Below are 21121 nucleotides of genomic sequence, written 5' to 3'. Positions count from 1 at the left end.
TACTCTTCACAAAATATTCTGTCTAGACCTGTTTGTCTAAGATGGCTCATAGGCTTATTCTCTCAGAATTAGGAAGCCAAAAAGAACGGGTGAAAGTCAGATGGTTCATAGTCTTTTTGAAAACCAGTAGCCACGTACCTTTTATTTTAGATTCAGGGATACGTATATGTGCAGGTTTGTTACACTGGTATATTGTGTGATGCTGAGGTTTGGGGTACAATTGATGCCATCACTCAAGTAGTGAGAATAGTACCCAATGGTTAGCTTTTCAGGCCTTGCTCCCCACCCTCTGTCACCCCTTTTGAAATCCCCAGTGTCTGTTATTCCCATCTTTTTGTCTCCATATACTTGATGTTTACCTCCCATTTATAAGTGAGAACATGAGGTATTTGGTTTTCTGTTCTTGCATTAGTTTGTTTAAGATAATGGCCTCCAGCTGCATCCATCTTGCTGCAAAGGACATGGTTTCCTTCTTTTTTATGGCTGTGTAGTATTCCATGGTATGTATGTACCATATTTTCTTTATCCAGTCTGTCATTGATGAGTACTTAGGTTCATTCCATGTCTTTGCTATTGTGACTTGTGTTGGAATGAACATACGAGTACACATGTCTTTTTGGTACAATGATTTGTTTTCCTTTGGGTACATACCCAGTAATAAGATTGCTGGGTTTAATGGTAGCTCTGTTTGAAGATCTTTGCGAAATCTCCAAACTGCTTTCCACACTGGCTGAACTAATTTACATTCCCACCAATGGTGTTTAAATGTTCCCTTTTCTCTACAGCCTCACCAGCCTCTGTTATTTTTCAACGTTTTAGTAGCCATTCTGACTGATGTGAGAAGGCATCTCATTGCAGTTTTGATTTGCATTTCTCTGATGATAAGTGCTGATCAGCATTTTTTTCATATGTTTGTTGGCCACTTGTATGTCTTCTTTTGAGAAGTGTCTATTCATGTCCTTTGCCCATTTTTTAATGGGGTTATTTGTTTTTTGTTTGTTGATCTGTTTAAGTTCCTTATAGACTCTGGATATTAGATGCATAGTTTGTGGGTATTTTCTCCTATTCTATAAGTTGTCTGTGTGCTCTGTTGATAGTTTCTTTTGCTGTTCAGAAGCTCTTAATTAGGTCCCACTTGTCAATTTTTGGTTTTGTTGCAGTCATTTTTTGGGACTTAGCCAAAATTTATTTGCCAAGGCCGATGTCAAGAAGGGCATTTCCTCGGTTTTCTGTTAGTATTTTTGATAGTTTGAGGTCTTACATTTAAATATTTAATCCATCTTCAGTTAATTTCTGTATGTGGGGAAAGGTAGGTGTATAGTTGCATTCTTGTGCATATGGCTAGCCAGGTATCTCAGCATCATTCACTGAATAGGAAGTCCTTTCCTGTTGCTTTTGTTGAAGATCAGATGATCATAGGTATACAGCTTTGTTTTTGGCTTCTGTAACCAGTTTCTACTGGTCTTTGTTAATGTATTATTCAATAATGAATTAAATTGTGTGTTATTTCAATAATGAATTTTTGTTGAGCTGCAATTACCTGTTCAGCTCCAGGTAATTGCAGTTGCTGGGGATTACACAGCGAACGAAACAGGCAAAAGTTCCTGCTGTTATGGAACTTACATTTTCAGGAGTACTGGCAGTTAATTAAAATTAGAAAGTAATATGTGTACCTTATTTGAAGGTTGTATTGCTGTGGAGAGAAATAAAGCAGGAAAGGAGGATTGCGAATGTTGGGTGAATGGTACAATTTATACACAGTGGTCAGGGAGGTGACATTCGAGCACTTGCTCCCCTCCCCTGAAGGGCTTTGGTGTCTGCATGAAGGTTTATTTCCCACCAAGGACTAGGTGTGGAGGGTCAGAGTAAGGAGGTCCTCACTGCCGTTACTGTGCCAATTGAAGCTGAAGTGACACACGGTGGCTGCCCCAGGTCAGCAGCACTGAGAAGTGAGCATCGCAGCCAGACCCACCTGCCGAGCCCCGAGCCGACTGCCTGACGTCTTGAGTGGCCCAGGATTGAGACCCAGTAACAGGACATGAGTCTGCCCTCATTATCAAGTGAGGCCCTCACTGAGCTCAAAATGATGCTCCTGGGAGACCCTTCCACACATTCTGCTCAACTCAGACATCCTGGGGTCTTTTTGGAATAAGTCACTCCCAGGAAGGCCCTGCAAATTACTCTCAGTCCTCACATTTCATGCTCCTGATGCCTGTTAGCTGTTTTCCAAGCTAAAGGCAGCCCTGACCCAGGGAACCCCTACACCTCCTGTCTTTCATCTGAAAGTCTACTTTGAGCTCCTAGTTTTGTGTTACGATGGGAAGATCTCTATCTCTAATGTAATTACCAATAAGAATTCTGAAAGAACAGAAAGCCAGGAGGGTGAATGTGACAGGCAGAATTGTAAGGATAACCCCCATGACTCTCCCTGGTATAATGTCCTCCCTTTTATATGACACAGGGAGATGGTCTAGGTGTACCCCACCTAATCACAGAGCCCCTTAAAAGCCAAGTGATGTCTCCGGCTTGTGGCAAAAGTCGGGGAAATTCCAAGTGTGAAAAGGACTCTTTGTGTTCCTGGTGGCTTGAAGAGGGAGGAGCATGTAAGAAGGAGCCGAGAAGGGCTCCCGGCTGACAGCCAGCAGGAAACAGGGACTTTGTAGCACTAAAGCATTAGTGCTGAGGTCCTAGCCATGGCCAGAAATTGTCACATGGGGCGCTCTGCAGTTTTGAGATTGACAACTGCAAGGGTGGTGCCACCAGGTCCTTTGTCTTCTCTCCCTGGCCTGATGCCCTCAGACCTCAAGTAGACCAAGGGATGCTCAGTTTGCTTTGCCTTCTGCTTTCCCTCAGCTAGGGGATCTTGGGCTAAAAGTCACTCTGATGAATATGTGGAATTCAGCTCTAAGTCTCTCCTAAGTCCTCTGTCACCTCCCAAAAAGCATCAGGAGGTATAGCTGCCTCACCCCTTGATGGGTGGCACCTTGGCTGTGCTCCTTGGGCCCTTGGCCAATACTGGTGAATCAGGCAAGGGCAGGGGTGGGGAGTCCATACATCTCACCTGCGTCTCCAAAGCTGGAATCCATAATCCTTAGGAAGTTATAATGGGCCAAGTTTAAGAATTTTAAAGTCCTCTGGTTTCACTTGTCAATTTAGAATATTAGAGCAGTATTGTAGCAGAAAGGAAAAGATGTAAAGTGACAGCAAAGTTCACTCTTGTGGAAAACATAACTTTGAAAACGGTTTGGCTAGAAATGGCCAAGTACTTTTATTGCTTTCATCTAAGTCATTGCATTGGTTTTCTTTCACTGTGTAACAAATTATCACAGACTTGGTGACGTAAACATCATGTGTTCATTAGCTCCCAGCAGGTCAAAAGTTTGGCTTGCGAGGCTGGGCTGTCCACTGAGAGTCCCCTGAGGCTGAAGTCAGGGCATCAGCTGAGCAGCGCCCTCACCCAGAGGCTCTGGGGAGAGCCTGCATCCAGGGCTCATCTAGGGATTGATGAGCTCTTTACGGTGGTAAGACCAAGGTCCCTGTTTTCCCTCTGGCTGTTGGCCAGGGGTCACACTCAGCTCCTCCATCGAGGCTGATCCCTTGTGGCAGTGCCTTCATGGTCATGCCTCCAATCTCAGACTTCCTCTTCACCAGCTGGAGAGAACTCTCTGCCTTTAAACTTCCAATGTGATTAGGTCAGGCCCATCTGATCTTCTCTCTACTTTAGGGTCAGTTCATTAATCAGCTAATCACATATGTAAAATCCCTTTGCCATAAGTAATCATGGGAATAACACCAGGTTGACACCAGGGAGTAGAAGTCGTCGGGGCATCTTAGAATTCAGCCCCTCAGGCGCAGTTCTCAATGTGGACTATGGATTGGAACCACCTAGAGAGCTTTTAAAAATACCTGTGTCTGGGCCTGACCCTGGATCTAAAGAATCAAATTCTAATGCAGAGGGCCCCAGGCACCAGGGTTTCTAAAAAGCTGCTGCTGTGGTCTTGAGTGTTTGTGTTCCTCTTATCCCAACCCTGGATTAGTATGTTGAAACCTAATCACCAATGTGACGGTGTTAGGCAGTGGGGCCTTCGGGAGGTGATTCAGTCCCCTCCCGGGGACTGAGTAAGAGCCCGTATCCAAGAAACCTCAGAGCTGCTTTTCCCCTCCGACAGTGTGAGGACACAGTGGGAAGGTGTTACCTATGAACCAGGAAGTGGGCCCCCACAGACACCAAACCTGCCTTGACCTTGGACTGTCCAGCCTCCAGAACTGTGAAAACTTTGTGTTGCTTGTAAGCCACCCCACCTGTGGTACTTCGTTGTAGCCACAGAATTACCTAGAACAGCTACTCAGGTGATTCTAACATGCAGACAGTGTTGAGAACCTCTGATCTAAAACTCATGCCTAAACCTGAGAGAAGTCTTTCCAGTTCTGTGTCTCCAGTTGCCAGCCGTCTGCGTGCTGTAAAAGATGAGAAACACGGTGGACGTGAACGATGGAAACACTGATGGCCTGAAGAAGAGACCACCACTCTTTCACCATCTAGGCCAGGAAAATAATCTGATCTTAAGGAACTGTGGAATTCTCTGTTATTTCTTGATCCCAGTAATTCCTCTCTATCAGGTTTCTGTTGCTGCAGAATGCTACAAAGATAGTCGTTTAAACAGTGCCCACTTAGCAGCTCACAGTTTTGTACATCAGAAGCCCCTATGAGCCCAGGTGGGTTCTCTGCTCTGTGTGTCCAGGCGTCGGCTGGGCTCTTACCTGGAGGCTCTGGGAAGGAATCTGATTCCGAGTTCACTCCAGTGTTGGCAGACTTCACCCTTTAAAAATTGCCCTATGACCTTGTCCACATCACCAGTGTCAGCCGCAGAGTCTAGAACTGGCAGAGCCCTAGGAACGCAGCCAAGGTTGCGAGCCGTGAGGTATGCGGTAGCTGTGCCTCGTCATGCTTCTTGGGAAGTGACAAGACTGAGAAGAGACCTAGGGCTGAATTTCACATATTCATCAGGTGACTTACAGGCCAAAGTCCTTCAGCAAGGGGAAGGCAGAGGGCAAAGCAAACTGACCATCTCCTGCCTATCAGGACAAGGAGAGAGAGGACAAAGGACCCAGTGGCACCACACTTGCAGCTGTCAGCCTCAACACTCTAATGCTTTAGTGCTGGCCTGTCCCAGTCAACCCACAGGCACCAAGGAAGAACGAGGTTCCGCAGCTGGATGTGGATTCACTAGAGGCACCCCTTATGTCAAGCATCCTACAAGGCCAGACCTAAAGATTCTGAAGTCTCCTGACAGAGAAAGCCCTAGAGGCACCCCTTATGTCAAGCATCCTACAAGGCCAGAAGGATTCCGAAGTCTCCTGACAGAGAAAGCCGTACACTGCCCATGGAGTGGGTCATTCACCTCATAACTCTTGAGTTCATTTACCTCTTAACAGAAATCCATTTTCCTATATCCCGTATGATAATAAGCAGATGCTATTTTCTATAGCAAGCCTGTTTACAAGCTTTGCTACCATAGTATACTTCATATTTAAGGACTTCATCTATGAGGAACTAAACCAAAAATTATGGCAGATAGTTGAGTAGCTCAGGGAGCTACTTTCCCCTTCTCAGGATATTTTGAACAGAATGACTGTGATTTCTGATGAGTAGGAGAAACACCACATGTTTAAACTTAAGTAAGACCTTTGCCCTCTTCTGATCATGCTTCTCCTCCCAGTACGTTTATAGTCGCTGGAGTATAATATTCTCTAACTGCCGCATCCTTTATGTGCCTTCAGTGAGGTCACTGACGTGAGATCATTGAGAAAAGACAATTTAGTAAGAGAATTTCAATGTCAGCAGGAAGGTTTCTTCTCCAAGCACTCTTTGCGCACATCATTGTGATTCACATTTTATCTTTTCATTGTAATCCAGGCTGAATCAATGTTTGAGGGGCTTATAATTTTCTTTTGCAAGCAGTGGGCCCAGAGAAGTGAGAGTCAGAGGATGAATGGAGCCTGGCTGAGGCTGCAGGAAGAGCAGGTGTTGGAGACTGGGTGCTGCTGTTGACGGGGGCAGTGCTGCATCCAGCAGTTTTGGTTCAGGGCAGCTTCAGGGTTGGGGGGTACATCATGGGGATCCTTCACCCCCATCCTGAGACAGTCTATTAGGCGAGTCGTGACTGTGGAATGACCAAACAAGTTCCAGTCCAAGGGAGTGGTGGGGGAGGGGCAGTCTCCAGGCTAACTCTTTGCACACATGTGTACACTCAGTAAATATATTCTAAATACTTGCTGGACCCTGTGCTCAGCAACCAGGCCTAGACCCCCAGGAAAAAGGTGAGTCAAGGGCAATGGAACAGATAATAAAGAAGGAAGAGAAGGGGAAGGGGAACAGGCGGAAGGGCTGTGCAGAGAATTGCACAGGATGGACAGGAGTGCCTGGGGTGCTCCAAGTTGGGAAGGCTGGCTGAGGAGGTGACACGTACACCTGGACCAGAATGAAAGGAAGAACCAACCCTGTGGAGATGGGGTGGAGGGATCCCAGGTACAGGGAGCAGTTAGAGCCAAGGGCCTGGGGCAGGAAGGAGCTTGCCATGTTGGGGGGACAGAGGAAGGCTCTGTGGCCAGGGTGATGGTCGGCGGGCACAGAGTGGGCCCAATGAGATTGGAGAGTTGAACCAATATTGCATCATAGGTTTATTATTTCTTGTGGAAATGGGGCTTCTGGGTGAGGGTTCAGAGCCTCCAAAAGGTGATGGTTGCCTGATCTTTGTTCCATCCCAGCTGGAAAGTGGCTACCCTTGAAGTCATGGACACTTTGGCACCTGTGTTTGTCGCACTCCCCATGTATTGCCAGGGGATTTAACGTGGCAACCCTGCCTTCCCAGAGCATTGAACATCTTCTCTGTAGCACAGGCTCAGACAACCGCCTCTAACTGTAGATCCTGAAACTCAATGTGGTGAACCCTTACATAAGTTAAAGTGGTTGGTTTCAATCATTAACAAGCATTGTAAATGGTTATAAATAGCCAGAAATATTGAAATTGTTTTATAAACTAAATGTAAAATTGCTCAATCCCATTGGTCACCAAAGATATGCAAATGAAAGAATGAAATGCTATTTCTTTTCTTTCTTTCTTTCTTTCTTTCTTTCTTTCTTTCTTTCTTTGACAGTCTTGCTCTATTGCCCAGGCGGGAGTGCAGTGGTGTGATCTTGGCTCACTGCAACATCCACCTCCCAGGTTCAAGCGATTCTCCAGCATCAGCCTCCTGAGTAGCTGGAATCATGGGCATGTGCCACCACACCTGGCTAATTTTGTATTTTTAGTAGAGACAGGGCTTCTCCGTGTTGGTCAGGCTGGTCTTGAACTCCCGACCTCTGGTGATCCGCCCACCTCGGCCTCCCAAAGTGCTGGGATTACAGGTGTGAGCCACTGTGCCTGGCGTGAAATGTTGTTTCTTTGCTTACAATATTGGAAGATTTTTTAAAATGAAAAGGTGGTCCAAGTGAGAATCCTACTACACCATTGTTGGGAGTGCAGATGAATACTGCCTTTGGGGAGGACAGTTGAGCAGTGTGTATCAGGAATCTTAAAAATGAGTATGTTCTTTAACACAGAAATTGTATTTCTAGATATTTATGTTAACAATATAGTCATGGATGCCTGTAAAGATGTAATTGCAAGTAAGTTCATAATAGTTTTATTTATAATTACTTCAAAAGAACTGGAAATGGTATACATTTTTAAGAATAGGGGAATCAGCTAAATAAATTATGGTATATGTGTATGGTGGAATATTATAAAGCCCTTAAAAATCATGGTTTGGGAAAATCTATTTAAAGGCACAGGAAAAAATGTGCACAGTACGTTAAGTCAAAAAGCAGATTCTAAGTCTTGGGAGTATAATTTCAGTTTTGCAAAAGAGATCTATATAAATTTTAACACTGCTTATCTCTGGGTGAATATTTAAAATTTATTCATGCTTTTCTGTATTTTTATATTTTCTACAATGAACATTTTATATATGTATGCATGTGTATATATGTATGTGTATATATACACATATATACATATATATATACACATACACATATATACACATACACATATATACACATATACATATATACACACATACATATATACACACACATGTATACATATATATATATTTTTTATATATGGAGTCTCACTCTGTCACCCAGGCTGGAGTGCAGTGATGAGATCTCGGCTCACTACAACCTCTGCCTCCTGAGTTCAAGCGATTCTCCTGTCTCAGCCCCCGAGTGGCCAGGAAGGCACACACTACCACGTCAGCTAACTTTTTGTATTTTTAGTAGAGACGTTGGCCAGGCTGGTCTCAAACTCCTGACCTCAGCTGATTCACCCGCCTCGGCCTCCCAAAGTGCTGGGATTACAGGCATGAGCCATTGTGTCCGTCCAAACATGTTGTATTTTTAACAGAAAAAAAAGTTTCTAAAATTGCCTTTTTTTTTACATGAAGAAGCCAGGTGCAAAATGCCACATCTTGTATGATTCTATTTCTATGAAATGTCCAGAATAGGCAAATCCATAGAGACAGGAGATGAGTGGTTGCCAGGAGCTGGGGAGAGGAGATAGGGAGTGACTGCTGATAAGACAGAGCTTCTTTGGGGGTTGAAAATGTTCCAGAAGTGAACAGTGATGGTTGCATAACCTTGTGAATATGCTCAAAATCACTGAATAGCACATTTTTAAAGGGTATATTTTGTGGTATGTGATTTATATACCAATTAGTGATTTATTTAAAAATAATAAATATAGTTTGAAGGGCTTAAGTAGAGGGATTAGGAAGAGGTTGGGAGGGAGTATGTCAGATGGGGTAGGAGCTGAGATTTAAATTATAAATATTATCAAACTATAATTTTAAAAATATACATGTATTACTTTGTATGTTAAAAAAATTGAAGGCCGGGCACAGTGGCTCATGCCTGCAATCCCAGCACTTTGGGATCCTGAGGTGGGTGGATCTCCTGAGGTCAGGAGTTTGAGACCAGCCTGGCCAACATGGTGAAAACCCGTCTCTACTAAAAATACAAAAAATTAGCCAGGCGTGGTGACGCACAAGTGTAATCTCAGCTACTCAGGAGGCTGAGGCACTAGAATTGCTCAAACTCAGGAGGCAGTAGTGGCAGTGAGCCAAAATCATGCCGCTGTACTCCAGCCTGGGTGACAGAATGAGACTCCGTCTCAAATAATAATAATAATAATAATAATAATTGAAGCAAAACAATAAAGTAAAAGAGATAGATGCAAGTTATTAGTAATCTAGTTTTTACTTGGGAGGCGGGATTCACAAGTATTTATTTTGTTATTATCATTTATAATCCAAGCATATTCTTTGTATCAGAGATTATATTATGACCTACAGTTTGGAGGTGGAAAATCTGAAGGAAAGGCCATGAAGAAGTGTTGTAGTTAATAATTAAACCAGATGCTTTCTGAGAAAAGATTTAAATTGGAGAAATAAAACCCATGAGGAGTGTGCTCTCCTAGAATGACAGCGTCAGGAATGGATTTGAGGGGCCTCCTGAGCTGAGCACGATCCACAGTGCTTCTATCCCACTTCACAGCCCTGTGACAATTCACAAGTCAGTTATTTCTTCCTAAACTGACTTTTTAAATTAAAATAAACACATAAAAGAGTGATAAAAACATTTTTCAGAAAAATGGTATTTTTCCAAGTGGCTTACCTAAAAATGCCCTTAGCCTGAATTGCATATAATGTGTTATAACTCAGAATTTTCTCATTTTGACATGGTCTGTTCTTATTTTATAAAAATAATAAAAGTGAGCATTTTATATCATCAAAGCTTTTGCAATTTGAAATAGTAATGATGTGAGTCTGCTACTGTTAAAGTAGATTTAAGTCTTGAGTCAGATGAATGGCAAATCCAGCCCACCACATGTTTTTGTAAGTAAGTTTTGTAAGCACACAGCTCCATACATTCATTTACATATTCTCTAGAACTGTTTTTTGCTGCAACTGCAGAGCTGAGTAGTTGCAACAGAAATTTTTCAGTTAAATGACCTACCAAACAAATTATTTACAATTTGACCCTTTATAGAAAAAATTTACTTAGATGAAGATATGTATTAGGTTGGTATAAAGTAATTGCGTTTTTTGCCATTACTGGAATTACTTTTGCACCAACCTAATACACATATCCCTTAGATGAAGATATATGCAAGTATCTCCTGTATTTGGGGCCTGGCATGGTGGCTCACACCAGTAATCCCAGCACTTTGGGAGGCCGAGGCAGACAGATCCCTTGAGCCCAGGAGTTCGAGACCAGGCTGGGCATACCAAAAAAGTTAGCTGGTTGTGGTGGCACATACCTGCAGTGCCAGCTACTTGGAAGGCTGAGGCGGGAGGATAGCTTGAGCCCAGGAGGCAGAGGTTGCAGTGAGCCAAGATCATGCTACTGCACTCCATCCTGGATGACAGAGTGTTATCCAAACAGAATCTTGTTTTAAATCTGGAAAGAACACACACGTTGCAGGCAAATTGTTTTTCTGTCTCTTGAGTTCTCACAGACAAGCACTAAAATCTGCTTAGCCAGTAAATAGCAAGCAGCCCCTGAACTATCAGGCCTCTTGGGGCTCTGTTTCTTGTCTTTTTTGAGAGAGGTCTCTTGAGGGCTACATGCACAATTCAAAGAATATAAAGTCTTTGACTTATTTATTGCCATCAGAGTGGTCCTTTCCCTGACTTGGTTGTGAAGATAGAGCCTTAATAGCAGATGCGCAGCACTATGGGCTTCCACTCTATTGAGGCCGTTTCTACCCGCTGTCCCTGCTTCTGTGCCTTTTCTGACACAGTGGCTTGTGAAGTGGCACAGGCATTGTGCTACAACCTAACAGTGGAGTTTGTTTGAAAATTCCCATGTTGTGGGAGACACAGTCCTCTCCTGATGGCCGTGTTTCTGGTTGGTTCTCTGTCATGAACCAGTGTGCTTTGGGGCACCTGCTCCCACTCTTAGTGGTGTGTGCACTCCCAGAGGTATGAAACTTTGAGGAATAAAAATGGCTTTCTGAACAAAAATATCAAACAGTGTAGAGACCTGTCAGATTGTTTGCACAGCAGATGGGGAGGGACGCATTCTCCCACCTTCATCTGCACAAACACCAAAGAAGCAGCCCCGACAAGTCTAAGCTGGGCCCATCAGCCTCTTCCTCAGGAATTTTGGAAATAAAACTGAGTAAGATCACCTTAAAATACAAAGCCCAGATGCTGTTGGCAGCCATGTTTTTGCCTCTGTGCAGAAAAGAGTTAACCCAGGAAGCCTGGGACGGCTCTCCTTAGCAAGGCTGCTTGCAAGGCTGGTCCTTGGCTGGAGTCTGAGAACTAGGATTGCAGGAGGGTTCGCACCATTCCTAGAACTGATGAGAGGGGCTCACGGTGCTGAAACTGTTTTTGTGCAAATATGTGGTTTGTGCTGAACAGTTACTTTCCTGTGAAGAGTCTGGAATGTGGTATATGCTGGGCAGAAGGGGCCTGTGTGACCAGCCCCTGATAAAAACACTGGATGCAGAGTCCCTAAGGAGCTTCCCTCATTAACTAATTAATTAATTAATTCCCTGAGGGAATTAAACGTGCCCGTGACTACTGGAGAGGACTCCTGGAAGCTCATGACTGGATTCCCCTGGACTTAATGCCGTGTGCCTTTTCCCTTTGCGGATCTGGCTTTGTGTCCTTTCACTGTAATAAATCTGTGCATAGCTGTGGCCGTGCCTCCATGTTGTGTCCTGCGGGTCCTCCCCCTGATCATTGAACACAGACTTTTTATTGGGCCTTAAAAACGGGTAAGGCACTGACACAGGCTGCAGTGTGAATGTTCGCTGAAGACATGATGCCAGGTGAAAGAGCTGAGTGCAAAGGCTACATCTTGTTCGAGTCCATTTATAAGAAAAATCCAGAATAGGCAAATCCACAGAAACAGAAAGCAGGTGAGTGGTTGCCAGGAGCTGAAGAGAGAGGGGAATAGGGAGTGGGGTGGCTGCTTAGTGGGTACAGTTTTGTATTGTGTGATGAAGATGTTCTGGACTAGTGATGGTCGCACAACATTGGGAATGCACTAAAAGCCACTGAACTATACACTTTAAACTGGTTTAAATATACAAATTTGGTTCCATTGGTCTTTTATACCAGTACCATGCCATTTTGGTAACTAGTATAATTTGAAGTCCAGTAATATGATGCCTCCAGATTTGCTTTTTCCTTAGGATCACTTTGGCTATTCAGGCTCTTTTGTGGTTCCATATGAATTTTAGGGTTGTTTTTTCTAATTCTGTGAAAAATGGTGTTGGTATTTGGATGGGAATTTCATTCGGCAGACTGTAGATTGCTTTGGGCAGTATGATCATTTTCACAATATTGATTCTATGAGTATGGGATGTGTTTCCATTTGTTTGTGTCATCTGTAATTCCTTTCAGCAGGGTTTTGTGGTTCTTGTTGTAAAGATCTTTTACCTCCTTGGTTAAGTATATTCCTAGGTTTTTGTTTTTGTTTTGCAGCTGTCGTGAAAGGGATTGAGTTCTTGATTTGATTGTCAGCTTGGTCGTTGTTGGTATATAGCAGTGCTACTTCTTTGTGTACATTGATTTTGTAACCTGAGACTCGACTGTATTTGTTTATGAAATCTAGGAGTCTCATGGAAGAATCTTTAGGATTTTCTAAGTATATGATCATATCATCTGCAAATAGAGATAGTTTGACTTCCTCTTTTCCAATCTGGATACCCTTTATTTATTTCTCTTGCCTAATTGCTCTGGCTAGGAGTTCCAGAACTCTGTTGAATAGGATTGGTGAAAGTGGGCATCCTTGTCTTGTTCCTGTTCTCATGGGGAATGTGTTTAACTTTTCCCCATTCAGTATTATGCTGGTTGTGGGTTTGTCATATATCCACATATACATTATTTTGAGGCAAGTCCTTTCTATGCCTAGTTGTTGAGAGCTTTTATCATAAAGAGATGCTGAATTTTGTTTAATGCTATTTCTGCATCTAATGAGATGATCATATGGTTTTTGTTTTTAATTCTGTTTATGCGATGTCATATTTATTGACTTGTGTATCTATCACCTTATACAAAAAATCAACTCAAGATATATCAAAGACTTAATAAGACTTGAAACCATAAAAATTTTAGAAGGTAATTTGGAAAAGCTCTTCTAGACTTCAGCCTTGGAAAAAATCCATGACTAAGACCCCAAAAGTAAATGCCACAAAAACAAAAATAAATATATGGAACCTAATTAAACTAAAAAGCTTTTTACAGCACAGAAATAATAATCAAACAGACAACCCACAGAATGGGAGAAAATATTTGCAAACTACAGTCCAACAAAGGACTAGTATCCAGAATCTACAAGGAACTCAAACAAATCAGCAAGAAAAAAACAAATAATCCTATCAGAAAGTGGGCAAAGGACATGAATAGACATTTCTCAAAATAAGATATACAAATGGCCAAGAAGCATATGAAAAAAATACTCAACATCGCTAATCATCAGGGAAATGCAAAATAAAACCACAATGAGAGACCACCTTACTGCTGCAAGAATGGCCATTATTAAAAAGTCAAATAAATGTTGGCGTGGATGTGGGGAAAAGGGAACACTTATACACTACTGGTGGGAATGTAAATTAATACAACCTCTTTGGAAAATAGTATGGATATTCCTTAAAGAATTAAAAATAGATCTGCCATTTAATTCAGCAATCCCACTACTGGGTATCTACCCTAAGGAAAATAAGTCATTATATGGAAAAGATACACATGCAACCAACCTAAGTGCCCATTGACTAATGAGTGGATAAAGAAAATGTTTATATATACACACACACACACCATGGAATACTACTTAACCATAAAAAGGAATGAAAGAATGTATTCTGCAACAACTTGGATGGAGCTGGAGGCCATTATTCTAAATGAAGTAACACAGGAATGGAAAATCAAAAATCATATGTTCTCACTCATGAGTGGGAGCTAAGCTATGGGTATGCAAAGGCATACAGAGTGGTATGGTAGACTTTAGAGACTCAGAAGGGAAAGGTAGGGAGGGGGATTAATTTTTTAAAAATAAAATAAAAATATATGAATTTTGCCCAAATTTTTAAAAGTGTTGTGGCTGGGCACAGTGACTCACTCCTGTAATCTCAGCACATTAGGAGGCCAAGGCGGGAGGATTACTTGAGGCCAGGAGTTTGAAACCAGCCTGGGCAACATCGTGAGACCCTGTGTCTACCAAAAAAAAGAATAAATAATAACCAGGTGTGGTGGCACGAACCTGTAGTACCAGCTGCTTAAGAGGCTGAAGATGGAGAATGGCTTGAGCCCAGGAGTTCAAGGCTGCAGTGAACTATGATCATGCTGCCCTACTCCAGTCTGAGCAACAAAGAGAGACACCATCTCTGGGGATAAAAAATGGCCATGATGATGAATATCACTTCTCGTGCCTTTTTATGCTTGTGCTAAATAGTTGTGAAATACTGCTAAATTTTTGTGAAATAAGTTCCTAGAAGTGAATCTGCTTTGCAAAAGGGTGTGTTATACTTTCCGTTTTAATGCATATTCTCAAATTGCTCTCCTGTAAGGTTATTTAGTTTACACTTCCCTACACAATGTACAAGATTATACACATTCCCAATACTGGATACATGTACTCTTTTGATCTTTTTCAGCCTAAGAGGAGAAAATGGCATTCCTTTTAATTCTTCATTGTAGATGAAAGTGAAGTACTTTTTATCAGTTTGTTAGTCATTTACATATTTCTTCTGTGAATTACTAGTACAGTTGCTTTGCTTGCTTTTCTATTTGCATGTTCTTCTTTTTTCCTCAAAATTTTCAACTTCTTTTTTGTTTTGTGTTGGTTTTTATTTCTATCAAAGCTCAGTGTTCCCATAATCAAGTCTGCAGAGATCCTGATGAGTAAAACAGTCAGCCTGGCCTGAGAGCTTGTGCTTACTGCTCCTCAGAGTCCAGTGTTTTCAAGTCACCTTGCTGATTTTTTTGGCATTTACCTCTACATTGCTAAATAGCATGCTTATCACTGCTGTTTCTAGGTTTTCATTTTAGATGTTATATTTTGATCTCCTACTGTGAAAGATGAGGATTTATTTCTTTTCAGCCCCCAGCCTCTGTGCTTCCTGTCTTTGCATTCTCTCATTGTGGTTGTGTGTACCTGGAGTTCACATTAAGATGCTGTGAGTGACATTCGTAGATTAGCCATGTAGTAGTATACACTGCTGCTGGTTTTTCTTTTACACAACGTTTTATTCACCCTCCACTTAAAAATCTGTTTTTGTCTGTCTACTTGGTTTTCTTTTTCTTTTTCTTTCTTCTTTTTTTTTTTGAGACGGAGTCTCACTCTGTTACCAGGCTAGAGTGCTATGGCACAATCTCGGCTCACTGCAACCTCCGACTCCTGGGTTCAAGCGATTCTCCTGCCTCAGCCTCCCAAGTAGCTGGGATTACAGGCACATGCCACCACACCCAATTAATTTTTGTATTTTTAGTAGATGGAGTTTCACCATGTTGGCCAGGATGGTCTCGAACTCCTGACCTCAGGTAATCCACCCGCTTCGGCCTCCCAAAGTGCTGGAATTACAGGCGTGAGCCACCGCACCCAGCCTGTTTACTTAGTTTTCTGTGTAAATGTCACTAATTCAACCCAACTCTTTGTGAGATATCCCTACGCATCACAGGGGTCAGGGATCACAGCAGTGTCATCCTGAGATCTCTCTGGAGCCTCTGACCTCCTCCATCATGGCCGCCCTCTGTGCCTGGTGCACAGATTTCCTGTTAGTTCTTTGCCTTTTTTGACCTTCTGTATCCTACATCCTATTCTTTTTCTTTTTTCTTTTTTTTTCCTCCAGTATCTCCCTGAGAATGGGTTCATAGAAGGTAAAATTTTATGGCCTCGCATCTTTGTTTTACCCTAATGCTTGATGGTTTCCTTGGGTATAACATTTTAGGTCAGAAACTATTTCCCTTTATAATTTTCTGGGCATTGCTCCATTGTCTTCTATTTGCCAGTGTTGCAGCAAGAAGAAAATAATTCCAGTCCTTTGTGACTTTTTTCTTTTCAAAAGCTCATAGGGGGTTCTGGCCGTTCCCAGGATTCTAAACTTTCAGTGTGGTTGGCCTTGCTGTATAGCTTAAGGTTTTTTTTTTTTTCTTTTTCTTTCTTTTTTTTTTTTTTTTTATCATGCTAGTCACTCACTGCACCCTTTCAATACAGTAATTCATGTCTTTATTTTCTGGAATTATTTCATTGGTAATTTCTTCTACTCTGTTTTCGTTTTCTGGAGCTCCCTTTACCTTGGTCCCCTAATTATCATATTTTTTTTCTCCTGTTTTGTATCTCTTTGCCTTATAGTTTTGTTTTCTGGGATTAAACTTGAGACTTCCCTAAGTTTAGTCTTACAAATTCTATTAAATGGTTCATTTCTGCTATCTTTTTTTTTGGTTTTGCATCACTTCAATTTTATTATTTTTAATTGTGTCACTCACAGCCTGTGTATGAGGCCTGCGACTGTGGTCTTCATAGTAGAGAGCTGTTCCTGTGGCATGTCCATGAGGAACTCCTGATATCAGTGTCTTTAGGTCCTTCCTCTTGGGCTCATCCATTCCCCAGAGAAAGGCCTTCCAGTCTCCTGCTTGAGGGCTTAGACTTGGCAGGTGGGATGATGGGATCAGTCAGAGAAGTGGCCTGGGGGTGGAGAGTGACCATCTCAGCCCTCACCTTGTAAATTCACTTAATTCCCTTGTTTTCAGTGCATCACTTGTGCTTCAACTGCTCAGTATCCACCTGGTCCAGAGACCTCATTTTATCCTCTGGTGTGCAGAGAAGAGAGAGTATCTGGAGCTTTGGCTGCTCTGTGAACAGATCTCTAACCTAGTCCTCCTGTTTTTAACCACCTTCATTCCCCCACCTGAAGCACCTCTTGCCACAAATTTCCTGAGCCTTTGGGGGATTTTGTGCCATAAATCAGGTTGGGTCTTTGCCCTTCCCCACTGCTGTCTTGGGATTTAATTTGCTTAGGTCTGTTACGTTAGTTATTTCTTGTCCATCAACTTTTCAACTGCCAATGTTTTGTTTTCTTTCCTGTTCTCTTTTTCCTTGTCAGTTAATGCTTTTGGTGGAAAAAAAGAAATTCCTTTCTGTGGTTTTGTGGGGCTTCACAATGGAATGAGATTGTGAGTGAGTGCATGCATTTCATCGCTGCCTGCCTGAAGGCCTCAGAGAGCTTTATTTGTTTCTCCTGAAGGATATTAACCATATCTGTCACAGAGGTTGCAGGTATCCTTTATACACACACACACACACACACACACACACACACACACATCTACACACACACACTATGTAAATACACATACCCCTTTGTTCTGGATGGCCATTTATTTCAGCATCACTTACTTCATCATCTGTCTTGAACTACCTGATAGGCCTAGGTATGAATGGGAACTGCATGGTGTCTGGACTTGCTGTTCCCTTCTGTGGCTCTGTGGGTCTGGTCCTCTGCCACAGGTTGCTGCCGAGCAGAGAAATGAGAGTGTGACCTGAGTGTGGCACAGCGTCCTGGGCCCCAGCCAGGGCCCCGTGAGGGTCAGCCAGTGCTGTGATGTGCATTGTCGTGATGACTTTTATGCCCTGGTATTTTTCATTATTTCATTATACTTGTTGGTTTTCTAGATAAATTATCACAAATAATGATAATTTTATTTCTTCTTTCCAATATTTATACCTCTTGTACTTTTTTTGGTTTATTGTATTCATGACAGTCCAGAACAACTAATACTTATTAATGCTGGACATCGTTGTTTTATTTTTCCATTAATAGCAATATCTTACTTTAAGATTTTTGTATTGTTTTCTGATGAATAGTTTATCAATTAAGGGATGCTTACATCTGTTTTGAATTTACTGAGTTTTTTTAAATCCAGAAATAGATAAGAATTATGGCAAATTCCTTTTTGGCAGTTAATAAGCTATTCATATGGTTTCTTTTTAAACTTATTTTTTAAATCCAGAAATAGGTAAGAATTACAGCAAATTCCTTTTTGGCAGTTAATAAGCTATTCATATGGTTTCTTTTTAAACTTATTTATGTAATTAATAACATAGATTTTCTGATAGGAAAAAATTCTTACATATCTGGGGGCAAAATTCCAATTTAGTTATGGTGTATTACTGTTGTGGGAAATCTCTACTTGATTGTGGTTGATATTTAGTATGAAGCATATTATTTTTTATACTCTTATTGTTGAAGAGACATTTGGCTTGTGGTTGCTTGCTTTTAAGTATAAATGAAGTTTTGTGTTAATAAGGGCTGATCTTTTTAGTTATGATGTTAGTGAGCTCTAAAACCCTGTATCATCTTTTCATATAGTCAACAATGCAATTTAAGGGCCAAGTGAAGTGGCTCACACCTATAATCTCAGGGTTTTAGGAAGCCAAGGTGGGAGAATCACTTGAGGCCAGGAGTTTGAGACCAATCAGGTCAACATAGCAAGACCTTCTCTTACAAAAACTTTGTAGAAAAATAGCTGGGCATAGTGACACTACATGCCTGTAGTCTCAGGTACTTGTGAGGCTGAAGTGGGAGGATTGCTTGAGCCCAGGAGTTCAAGGTTGCAGTGAGCTGTGATCATGCCACTGCACTTCAGTGTGGACAACAGAGTGAGACTCTGACTCTTTAAAAAAAAAACAAAAAACTAATAGGTATTTATTTTACTGCCTTCTCTAGTAGGGTTGGTGACAGAATTAATTCTCAGCCAAACATTTTTTTTTTTTTTGAGACGGAGTCTTGCTCTGTCACCCAGGCTGGAGTGCAGTGGCCAATCTCTGCTCACTGCAAGCTCCGCCTCCCGGGTTCATGCCATTCTCCTGCCTCAGCCTCCCAAGTAGCTGAGACTACGCTCGCCACCACGCCTGGCTAATTTTTTGTATTTTTAGTAGAGATGGGGTTTCACTGTGTTAGCCAGGATGGTCTCAATCTCCTGACCTCATGATCCGCCTGCCTCGGCCTCCCAAAGTGCTGGGATTACAGGTGTGAGCCACTGCGCCCAGCCAAAGATGTTTTATACTCTGGGTATAAGACTCTGACTCTCCAATCTGACAAATGAAAACTTGAAGCTTTAAAAAAAAAAAAATGGGTGGAAGTTGGAAAACTTCTCATTTAAAAGTTCCAGACAATTTTTGTGTTCTCTAACAGTGAAGACTGAAGTTTTCCCTGGAACTGATACTCTTGTTTTGGTGAAAGTCCTCTGAAAGGACCTGTTAGTTGTACAGAGGTAAGGCTAGGCCTCCTCTTGTTCTCAGGGCTCAAGGTGTGAGTGGTCTGAGGCCCGTCAGCGACCCCTGTGCCTCAGTGGGAGATCGAGTGTCTCCCATCCCATGTGGCCACTTGATCTGCTGAATTCTGAGTCAGGTATGTTGAAGTCTCTTACTCTTAACTGTGGTTTGTGTCAAAAGCTTTGATTTCTAAGAGATTATGGTCAAACCATACATAAAGGTTTCTAGCCCTATCTTCTTGATGGTTTTTACCTTTAATTTTAGTTAGTCCTTTTAATCTTGAAGTATACATTTTACAATACTAATATTACTGTTTCCATCTATGTTCTGAGGTTAAAAATCAGAGTTGGAGGCAGGGTCTGGACCCAAGTGCTCTTGCCAGGGCTGCTTTCTAGGGTAGAATGGAGGAAGAGCCTTGGGCCAAGACCACTGGCCATTGTCGCCAGGGGTGCAGCCAAAAGTCAGGGCTGTGCCTGGGAGCAAGAGGGACTCCCAAGACCCAGAGCAGATCTGGAGCACTGTGAGTTGGAGGAGTTGGGGTCGGACAGCAGCCTACAAGGGTGAGGGTGGTGACAAAGCAGGGTGAACAGAGAAGGACAGATGTGGCCCACTCAGGGATCCACACCAGCGTCTCGTGGCATCTGGTGCCTAGTCACCAGCACGCACGGGGTCGCCCCTGCATTCGTGGACTGACGCTTCTGCAAGACTGAGCCTCGCAACACCAGGGTGCTCCTGGACAGAAACACCCACATGACCAAGCAGAACTTCTTAGCAGCTGTTTAAAGGGATAACTGGAAATTCTCCATCCTAATTGGGCAAGATTACTTACCAGCTTGTGAAGTAGGGCATATGCTTAAGTACTTTTTAAACATTTTTTCAATGATGCTGCTAAATGAAAGTACTTTTTATTTCACAGCGAGGATCTGTTTTTGCCAAATGAAGTTCACTTACTTAGCTCCTTTTATTGGTGCTTTGATGGAGAGGGGGTGTGGTCTGTCCCTTTAGCCTTGTTTTTCTTGATCTGGTTTTTCTTTTTTTCTTTTTATTTATTTTGAGATGGAGTCTTACTCTGTCGCCCAGGCTGGAGTGCAGTGGCACGATCTTGGCTCACTGCAACCTCTGCCTCCCGGGTTCAAGCGATTCTCCTGCCTCAGCCTCCCAAGTAGCTGGGATTATAGGCACCCGCCACCATGCCCAGCTAATTTTTGTATTTTTGTAGAGACGGAGTTTCACCATGTTGGTCAGGCTAGTCTTGAACTCTTGACCTCAGGTGATCCACCCGTCTCAGTCTCCCAAAGTGCTGAGATTACAGGCATGAGGCACCGCACCTGGTTGGAAGATTTTTTTTTTTTTTTTTTTTTTTTTTTTGAAACGGGGTCTCACTCTGTCACTCAGGCTAGAGTGCAGTGGCGCAATCTCAGCTCACTGCCATCTCTGCCTCCCAGGTTCACACCATTCTCCTGCCTTACCCTCCCGAGTAGCTGGGACTACAGGTGCCCGCCACCACGCCTGGCTAATTTTTTGTATTTTTAGTAGAGATGGGGTTTCACTGTGTTAGCCAGGATGGTCTCAATCTCCAGACCTCGTGATCCACCCACCTTGGCCTCCCAAAGTGCTGGTATTACAGGTGTGAGCCACCATGCCCGGCCTCTTTTTTTATTTTTTATTGTAAAATACACATAACATGAACTTTATCATTTTACTGTTTTAATGTACAGTTCAGAGGCATGAAGCACGTTCACATGATTGTGCAATCATCACTACTTTCTATTTCCAAAACGTTTTCAT

Source organism: Rhinopithecus roxellana, chromosome 19, assembly GCF_007565055.1.
Source record: "Rhinopithecus roxellana isolate Shanxi Qingling chromosome 19, ASM756505v1, whole genome shotgun sequence".
Lineage (NCBI taxonomy): Eukaryota > Metazoa > Chordata > Mammalia > Primates > Cercopithecidae > Rhinopithecus > Rhinopithecus roxellana.
The sequence above is the reverse complement of the archived record's forward strand: the minus strand, read 5'-3'. Positions refer to the sequence as shown.